The 8,986-nt window shown below is 49.4% G+C and overlaps 1 pseudogene across 1 annotated transcript; it reads right to left on the bottom strand.

The window, feature by feature from the left end:
• Nucleotides 1–282: 282 nt before the first annotated feature.
• On the bottom strand, nucleotides 283–5,764 carry LOC144098149 (palmitoyltransferase ZDHHC20-B pseudogene; annotated as a pseudogene). The gene is made up of 3 exons (XR_013307135.1): nucleotides 5,322–5,764; nucleotides 4,571–4,931; nucleotides 283–772 (listed from the first exon to the last, which is right to left on the bottom strand). The product of XR_013307135.1 is annotated as a palmitoyltransferase ZDHHC20-B pseudogene (transcript).
• Between the last annotated feature and the right edge of the window lie 3,222 nt (nucleotides 5,765–8,986).

Here is an 8,986-nt window from a genome sequence, read left to right as displayed (position 1 = left end):
CGCAGTATGACCAAACGATGTTAATGGCAAAGGAACGAGTGCCGGTTAATAAAGATGCTGCAACGTTTCCGCTCTCTCAACATTGTGTAACGAGCTGCAAGGCTAATGAAGACTCAGTGACACTCTGCAAACATAAATTCAGCTCTGTGCAAATGGCTCGGTTACGTTTGCTATAGTACCCGCACAAACGTTATAAGTACTATTTCGAGTCTTATTACTCGAAAAACGCGCAGCCGCAGAGCTCTCACAACATCATGCTTTCTCGCGGAACAGAGTGTGGCAGATGAATCCCCAAGCGGCGACGAGAGCGACGCCTTCAAGGAATTCCTCGCAGCCAGACGAATGGCATCGCTCCCAACGGCGCAAGAGTGAAGAACGGATGACTGGCAGGTGTGGAGGCCACGTGGGGATAATACCAAGGCCGGTTGCTCAGCTGCCTTGAAATGAGAGGATACGCTGCTCTGCTCCGCAGTATGGCCCCACGAGGATCCTGGACCATATCACGCCCTGCTTTCTGTCCACAACCGCTGCGTGACACTATCGGAACAGTAGCCTTCGGAGACAGATAGGAGTCTGTGTCCATGGCGGTAGTTTTGGTAGAAGAAGCCGACCTTGTGGTAGTAGTGGTTGATGCAACCAATTGTGCACTTCGGGGCGGCGAGGCTGTGGTGAAGCTGTTCCTGTCCGGGTGCAGCCTGGTGGGAAAGCGCGATCCGTCGCCCACGCTTGAGAAAATTGGTAGAAGCCATTTCCTTTTCTTTGGACCGAACACCTGGTAGAACAAAAACGAACATTTAGCATTGCGGCTAGTTCTGTTCAATCAGCATGGAACGAATTTACGTTTCCACGGAAAAACAATACTTTGCTAGGCGCAAAAAAGAAAAAAATATTGTTACAAAGTTACATCTCAGTTTTACGCACACAGAAAGAAACAATGTTCATTTACTTTCATCACAAGGATTTCTTTTAATTTCCCCAAAACTTCAGTATACGATAGAAGCTTCATATTTCGAATCTATCGAAATGAGGCAGCTCAGGCAATAACTTGAAACGCGTTCTCAGCAGCCGACGCCAATGGCCACTCAGCCGCTAAGTCGTCTTTTATACCGCTATTCAGTAAGCTTTCAAACCTGATCGACAAGATTCCGATCATATTCAATGAATATCTGGTGGCACCACGCAGGCCGAAAAATCGCAATTGAGACCGACCCTTCATGACGCGAACTCCGTTGTATAAGCCAGACCACGACTTTCGGTTCGCTTTTAGGGCTGCTGCTATCCTGCTTAGGCAAAATTCAAATAAGAATAACTGGTTATGTTGTATACAATTTTTGTTTTAATTAGCGTGCCTTGAATATAGGACATATCTTTACACAAAACACACTGCACCCCGGTAGTACACCGAAGTGAAAGGATGAACACAGAACCTTAGGCTTGGTTTTGAAAACTAAACATTTTGACAGATTTGCCTGTCTGGTTGGGTTTGAAGACTTATAATAAACTGCACATCTCCAATCAAAATTTTAACTTTAGCCCAACGTTTCGAAGCCGACTCGGCTCCCTCATCAGGGGTGACTGAGGGCAGTAGCTAGCGTCTTTTAGGTATGGAGGAGAGGTGGGTGGTGAAAAGAACGACCGCTGTGTCGCGAAAGGCGCGGGGGAGGAGGAGGGGGTTTAGGCTGTTAGTTACGCTGGCGCTCTGCAGGGAGGTGCTGAATGGCGATTTTTTTCGTTGCGTTGAAGAGCCAAGTCCCTGGGCATATGGCATATAATGGGGGCAGGATTCCTTTTGTGCGGCTGATATTGTTGGGTGTGGTTTGGATATGCCAGAATTGCAGAAGGAGCCTCTTGTGGTAATTTCTTTCGGTTCCGAGGATGCGGGTTTCTTCAAAGTTGATTCTATGGTCGGAGTCCTCGGAATCATCATCATCATCATTTATTATACCCTTAAAGGCCTCTGTTGAGGCATTACATAAGGGGGAATGTTCGCCTACTGGCATGCGCTCTCTTGCGAATTTGCGGACGTCGTTTTTATGTTGCCGAATTCTTTCTTTGAAATTTTTGGTTTCGCCGATGTAGCTTGCGTCGCAGTCGGCGCATGGAATTTGGTAGACAATGCCTTGGGCTCTTTCTCTCGGCGGCCGGTCTTTGGGAACAGGTAGGCAAAGCGCAACAGTGTTTGTGGGCTTGTGCGCAACATGGATACCCGAAAAAAAAAACCGATCATACTGCATATTCCGCCGATGCTGCCAAATTTCAGTGGATCCATAGGTGAAGACCCCAAAGAATAGTTGCATCATTCAACAAGTGGGATGATGCGGCAAAAATTGGACACGTATTTTTCACACTGGAGGGCTCAGCATGTACGTGGTACGAAAATCACGAGTCGTCCCTAACGACATGGGAACCCTCCAAGAAAAACTTTTGATGGTATTCGCCAGTGTCATGAGGAAAAAAAGATCCGAACGACTCCTCGAGTTCAGAATCCAGCTTCCGAACGAGCCCGTCCGCGGTGACGTTGGACAGATGAAGCGCTTCTTTCGACGCGCCTACCCCGAGATGGCCAAGGAAAAGATATGTCTGTTTTTATTGCGCGCCGTAAGCGAACAAATCTTTTGCAGCCTCGTCCGCCAGCCGCCAAAAACCGTCGACAAAATCATGCAAGGAGCCTGCACTATCGAGAAGACCCTCGACGTCCGAGCTCGGCAGTACAATCGCCCTTCCTCTGCCTGTGCAATCCGTTCAGACACGAAGACCACCACCAGCGACAACTTGCGGAAAGTTATCCGCGAAATCATCCACCAGGAGCTACGCCGATTACTGCCATCCTCCCCACAGCCGCAAGCAGCGGCTCTCATGGATGTGATACGGTAAGAAGTGCCACAAGCACTCGGCTCCCCGACGGCCACAGAACCCCACGCCACGACCACGCTAGACGCAATGCTGCCCAACGCTACCAAAGAAGAGAACGTCGACGTCGCCGCCTACCTTCAACGCGCAGAAGAAGCTCGAAGAGTTGCCCAATTACAGATCAGAGACCAATAGCCGACCGACACCAGACGTTACAACCTGCGAAGACGCAACGCAGAATACAGCTAGGAGACCAAGACTGGGTTTGGACGTCCATTCGCCGCCGTGGATTGAGTGAAAAGCCTTTCGCCGCTATTTCGGCCCGTACAAATTTCTTCGTCGGTTGGGTGGACTAGATTATAAAGTCATCCCTGACGCAATGACTGCATGCCAGCGACTCCGCGTACGACCAGAAGTTGTCCATGTCGTCCGTCTACAGCCCTAGTATGCGCGCTAAAGGACACTGTGTTTGCACACTATGTTTCCTTTCGCACTATTTGTTTTATTTGTTGCTAGTCGCATTATTTGTTTTAATGCATCAGGTCGATTCTTCTTTGAGCGAGGAGTAACGTTGCGAATCCTTACAGTGTTTGTTCGTTCTCCAAAGATGCCGCCACGCCGTTTTATCCCTTTGTTAGCGCTCCAAGACGCGACCAGATTTATCTTCATGGATCGCATCCAGGCAGAGCTGATGCGACGTTGTTCCGGAATGTTCTAGTAACTTTGCACGCTTTATCTCGAAAGTCCGCTATTAGCTTTAAATTGAGCACGGCTGAGAGCGGCGGGCATTAGGTTCGACGACCGCCGAGCACGCTTGTCCCTTCGCCGCCGCCGCCGAGTGATTCAATATATTCTGGGCGCAAGTCAGCCCAATAAACAGCTGTATTTTAGAAGAAATCTTGTCTGTTGTCATCCCTCCTGACTGCCATCACCACTACGTGACAATATTAAACTAGAACCGTGCTGTCAGCGCGGTTACCAAGGTTACATAAAATCTGGTGAGAAATGCAGGTTCGTTTCTGCGCAGTGATGCTTCGTGATTTTGATACTTCTATGAATAACTGCTCCTTCTGAATAAGCCACCAGTTGAATTCCATCGTTCGTGCTGTGTCTTCAAACGTTGTGTAGATTTTATGCACTAACAAGATGCACGAAACTTTACTGGCATATTTTTCATATTTAATTTGCCTGTCTCTCCAAATATTCAGTGTTCAAGCTCCATGATTCCTCCCCCTCCCACCCACCCTCCAGCCAGTGCTAGTAGTTCTAATAATGCACAGGTCGCCGCCAAAAACGTGGGACATATGCATATAATACACGTTACACAATGGACGAAAAAATTCGGGAAAATGTCTTCCCTGCAAGGGCCAACCCGGCCAAAATCTGAACAAAACATGTGGCCCTTACATGAGTGCCTGCAGCGCTGTCCACTTGAGAGAATGGGTTCACGTGGGAAGTATGAGGAGAGTTAGTATTACAGGCAACGCTGACATTTCGATATGGGTAAGGAGAAAGGCAGGGTCATTTAAATATTCATCATTTGCTTTGGCCGACCAGATTATAGTGTTTTTTATGCGGTCACGTTCAATATATGGCAAAGATGGCAAGATTTGGAACATTTTTTTTATTGCGCAAGAAACCGGCCATTTGCCAATAGTTATTATTACCACACCGTACATCTACTGTACATCATCAAGGGCTTAGCGGTTTGCGCACTTACCTCGACGACATTTCTGTACACGCCGATATTGAAGGAATCGCCGCGCTCCTTGAAGGTGGCCGGCCGCGTGGACTCCAGCGTGGTGCAGTTCGCCATCACGAAGGAGGCGTGCATGCACAGGAAGCAGCCGATGGCGAAGAACATGGCCCCCGCCAAGACCAGCAGGAATAACGAGTGCAGCGGCGGGTAGGACAAACTGCGTTCGTTGGGAGCCCGGTGCCACATGTACAGAGGCATGCTGGCAGCAACGTAGGCACACAGCAGCACGAGGTAGAAGAGCGTGAGCAGGAAGAACTTGTACGTGCTGAAGCCGATGCAGTTGTTGAACCAGGGGCAGTGGTGGTCCATCTTCGGAATGCACCTGCGAGGAACCACGGGATGGAAATTTTAGTTTCGGAAATAAAGGTGCAACGCGTTTTGTCCTTTTAAAAGTTTGTCTACACAAGAGGAAAAAAGTATCAGGCAAGAACAGCTACCAGATGCCACGTCTCGCTCGCCTGAGGCCGAAGAAAGGTCAAAGTTCGAATCCACTCCTCCACAGTAGTATCCATATGCAGGACATAAATTACGTGACCAAGCCATAGGCTTGGCAACAACAGTGATTCAGGATTTGTATAACGAAGGCTGGCAAATTCACACAGACGCACATGCTTAAAATCTGTCTCCACACAAAAATAAAGCTAGTCTGACCTGCCCGTTTACAGCAATAACACCATTTCGAAAACGAGGTAGGAGTTTTGAGCGAACTCACTTTTCGCAACTCGAGCAGTGGTGGCACCGGTCGGGCTTGATGCGCTGGCAGGCGTCGCAGTAATTGACTTTGCCATCGGTGCAACGGGTGAGCACGCCGCGCTTGGTCGCCATGGCTTCCAGCAAGACATCCCTGCGGGCCGGACTCCTTGCGGCATAGGTCAGCTGTCGACGCTCGTCGCCGCTGATCTGAAAGTAGCGGGGCACAGACGACGGAGAAGTAAGCGTGGTCTGAGCGAACGACCAGAGGCAGAATAGCAGCAGTATGTGGAAGACCCCGGCCAGCACGACCCGCAGCACGGTCTCCGTCACGAAGCCGCTGCAGAAGACGAACACGTAGGCGTAATACGCCTCCGCGAAAAGTGCAGCGGCAAAAACGACAGGAATCCAGCCGCAGGCGCATTTGAGGCCATGGAAGACCGCTTCGAATATCGGGCCCAGCATTCTTCTTCCTCTTTATCGCCTGGACAAGTGGCGATTACAGCTGCTGTTGAGAAAAAGGATGTTGCAGAGGCCGCTGCGTAAACTTGCTTTCTGCTTGAGCAGTTTTATCCTTCTGTTATTCAACGCCGCCATATCAAGGTGCAGGCACAGGACGGTTTTACGCTATTGAATGTGATTTTAGAGTCACATCGGCTCTCATGTTAAATATTGCAGTATTGCACTTCCGGTTTTTATTGATTGGACTGCAAACCCTTTATTTCTTCTTAAAATGCAAATACAGATGATCCGTGATAAGTGGATCACGGCTGAGAGCAACCTGAGTAGCCTATTCAATAGCCTGGGTTTGAGCACAGAGGTCTTAGCTGACCAAGCGCCGCCCCCCCCCCCCCCCCCCCAATTGCTCGGGAGTAGGAACTTGTATTAGAGATTCTGTTTTAGAGGTTTTAGAGATTCTGTATTAGAGGTTCTGTTCCAACTCAGAGCGCCCCGAAAAAATTGATCTGGGATTCACAAAAAACGCAGTTGCAGATTTCACTGAAGCTCCTCCACGGTGTTTTAGATGCCAACGGTTTGGGAACGTGGCCAAAGTTTGCACAAAGGATCGACGCTGTAAGCGGTGCGAAGGCGACCACGACTTTAAAACCTGCAGGGCAGATTTTGCTTGCGCCAATTGCGGTGGCGATCATCCAGCCAGTTTCGGAGGCTGCCCCTTCCGTGTGAGCGCTCTGCACCATCGGATGTCCTTTATTGCTGGTCCCAAAACCCCACCAACTGAGACGCCTGTCCCAGGATTGGACGAGTTCCCAGTATTGGAGTCTGATGGTGTTGCGTTGCCCAACAATGTCCCTAGGAGACCTGAGTCCAGCAAGACGCCAAGGCCCCGTGCGCGCGAGTCGACTGTTCGACCTCCAGCATGTTCCTGAGCGGCCGAATCACCGCCAGACTCCACGGCAAGGGGGACCCTCATATGCACAAGTGACAAAAAAAAACAGCTACTGCGGCCAAGAGTGTGTTCTCCGTCGGCATCTTTTGTCAATGTTGTAAGTGAGTGCGTTGCGCAAAACAAGGAGCTCAAAAATCAAGGCATGTCTGACCTTCATGTTTTGTTTGGGTCCCTGCGTTCACAAGTTCCAGCGATGGCGCTTGGTAACCTGAAGAACTTCCTTCAGCTGGTGCTTTCTTTTGAATCCCTAATTTCCACCTTCGCAGCAAACTTCCTTGCGAACTAAAATGGATGGGGCTAAACCTCGTGGATCTCATATGCACCGAAAAGTGCCGTTTATATTGCAGTGGAACTGCGCTGTGATTTGAAGTCGGTTAGCTGAACTAAAGCTATTCTTGAAAGAGACTTGTGTTTTAGTCTTGGCCCTGTCAGAAGCTGGCCTGCCAAGCGGGAGATGTTTGACTGGATATGTCGCCCATAAAAACTGCAGCATAAAGTCACTTCCTGCATGAAGTGCTGCGCTTTACATAAGAAGAGAAATTCCACATGTTTCTCTAAGCGTTGCGATCTTTGCACGGATGACATTGAGGTAGCGGCTGTGAGAATACAGCTCGGCTCTCGAACCCTTTCTATTGCATCCGTGTACGTATCTCCGCTGAAGAAGGTAGCATTAGATTTGTTTCTACAGCAGCTCTGCGACCGCTGCCCAGCACCTAGAATCATCTGCGGTGATTTCAATGCCCATCATGCCGTTTGGGGTGACAGGAACACGGGTTCCCGTGGACGCAAACTTGTAGATGTTATTGACAGTTTGGACCTGCATGTTGGCAATGACGGAAGCCCCACTTTTTTCCGGCCTCCACCCTCAGCGACAGCTTAAGACCTGAACTCCATTCACCTGACGTCCGCGTTAGTTGGTCAATAGCGCCTGACCGCATGGGAAGTGATCACTTTGTGATTTTTGTGTTTGCTGCCGACTTTCGTAAGAATGGTTCTAAAATTAGCAACGTGGTCAACTGGGACAAGTACAGAGAGCACCTAGAACGTGTTTCTGGTGATGTTGTTGACAAAATGATTTATAGTAAGCTAGCTGCAACTACGGCGGTCAAGTTACCTGATCATTTTCCGGCCCCGGATTTAAAACTCAGGAACCTTGGCGCAGCGAGAAGGGCGGAGCGCCAACTCGTGTGGAAGAAGGACGACAGGCAACTGAAGACGACCTTCAATAGGCTGAATTCTGCTATTAGACGGCACACGAACAAGCTGTACAGGTAGCAATGGGCCTCATTCTGTGCTAGTTTGAGTGTGTTCTCACCTATAACGAGAATATGGCGAGTTATTGGCAGCCTTGCTGGAGAATCTCGCCCTTCGAAGCCTTTTGAAGCTCTTGCAATACGCAAGGAAAAACCTATTGCGTGCTTGGCAGAGGAATTTTCAGACGCACTCGTACGCGCTGATTCTGGAATAGATATCAATACCCCACCTGCTTCCTCCAGGTCTATCATGGACGTCCCGTTCACGCTTCGTGAGCTTCAGACTGCGCTCAGTGGCCTGCGGCGCCGGTGTTCACCAGGTCCCGAGGGCATCACCAATCAAATGCTGAATAATCTGCCCTTGCAACTCAGAAAGGAGCTCCTCAACTTCATCAATCGAGTTTGGGAGACTAGCGATGTTCCTCCGTCATGGAAGGTGGCACATGTAGTTCCAGTACTGAAGCCTGGCAAAGACATGACAGACGTTGCCTCGTATCGCCCTGTGTCATTGACCTCCTGTGTAGCTAAGTTGATGGAGAAGCTGGTACATGAACGCTTATCATGGTGGCTTGAGGACAGCAAGGCACTGCCTTAATGTATGACAGGATTCCGCCGAGGTCTTAGTGCCCAAGATAGCGTCTTAGACTTGATCAGTCACATTGAACACCAGAAAGCTTTCGGCATTTCCACCTTAGCCATTTTTCTTGATGTTGCGAAAGCTTACGACAGCGTGCTTCAGAGCTCAATTCTAAACAGTTTGCAAGGCATGGGCATACAAGGCTATATGTTAAGATTCATTTACAAGTTTATAAGTGATCGCGCGGTTCGTGTACGGTTAGGGAGTACGTTAAGCACCGAGAGGGTTCTATCACGAGGTGTTCCTCAAGGAAGTGTTCTTTCCCCCACGCTCTTTAACGCCGTAATGGCTGGCCTACCCGATTCGCTGAAAACACGTTGCAGGCAAGTGCGTATGTCACTTTATGCTGACGACATCTGTATTTGGATTACTGGCTACCAACACAAGCG

This window comes from Amblyomma americanum, chromosome 7, assembly GCF_052857255.1.
Source record: "Amblyomma americanum isolate KBUSLIRL-KWMA chromosome 7, ASM5285725v1, whole genome shotgun sequence".
NCBI lineage: Eukaryota > Metazoa > Arthropoda > Arachnida > Ixodida > Ixodidae > Amblyomma > Amblyomma americanum.
This window is presented reverse-complemented; position numbering and strand designations above follow the sequence as displayed.